The sequence below is a fragment of the Hipposideros armiger genome, unplaced genomic scaffold (assembly GCF_001890085.2).
Source record: "Hipposideros armiger isolate ML-2016 unplaced genomic scaffold, ASM189008v1 scaffold_976, whole genome shotgun sequence".
NCBI classification, from domain to species: domain Eukaryota; kingdom Metazoa; phylum Chordata; class Mammalia; order Chiroptera; family Hipposideridae; genus Hipposideros; species Hipposideros armiger.
In genome coordinates, this window is record NW_017732326.1 from 230505 (window position 1) to 231452 (window position 948).

A 948-nucleotide genomic window follows, 5' to 3' on the forward strand; every position below is an offset into this window, starting at 1 on the left:
TATTAGGGTGACAATTGTTAGTAAAGTTACATAGGTTTCAAGTGTACAATTCTGTAACATATCATCTTTATATCATGTTGTGTGTTCGCCACCCAGTCAGTTCTCCTTCGAAAACAAATATTTATGAGCAGTTACTGTGTGTCAGACAGTGATACAAGCACTTTGCATGTGTTATCTCATTTCTTGGTCACACCGACCCTGTGAGATAGGTATCGTCACCATCATCTTACGGAGGAGGAAACTGGACCCATGAAGGTGAGCGCTTTGTCTAAGGTCAGGTAGCAGGCGAGGGACACAGCTAAATTCAAACCCAGTAGTCAGCCTGCGGAGTCCATATCCTGACCACTGCGTATTTGATCCTTTTTTTAGAAAGCACTTACTTGATCTGTTTCGGTCAGTGTACAGAAAACAAAATCCAATCTAGAAGCAGAAAGGGATTTCTCATAAAGTATTGATGGCTCACACAACCTTTGAGAGGGCTGAAGATAATAGGGAGCGCTTCCAGGAACACCTCCAGAGGGGCCAGGAGCACAGCAGCGGCCACCTCCACCTGAGGACAGGCTGCACAGAGCAGCACGATGCTTACTTCTAAGTCAAGTTTGTGTAAATTATACACATTTCTCAGTTCCTTTAAAGTTCACCCTCAGTAACACTAAATAAGGAACATTAAGTGTGAACATATGTGTGTAGGAGACATTTCTGTGTGCTAAATATCATACCACTTCATTCTGATTTTTGTATCAAGACTGGCTATTAAAACGCCATTAATTTTGATACTGAACAGTAACGTTTGCGTCCCAAACACCTATTCCTGGACTTTAGCTGATTGTCATGTTATTCTGGAAAGAAACAATGCATTCGTCTTTTCTCATGCAAAGCAGGCTTTGGGATGATCAGAATCAATGTGATGTTAGTAGCAAAGATAAGACAGGAGGGAGAGTGAAAAAC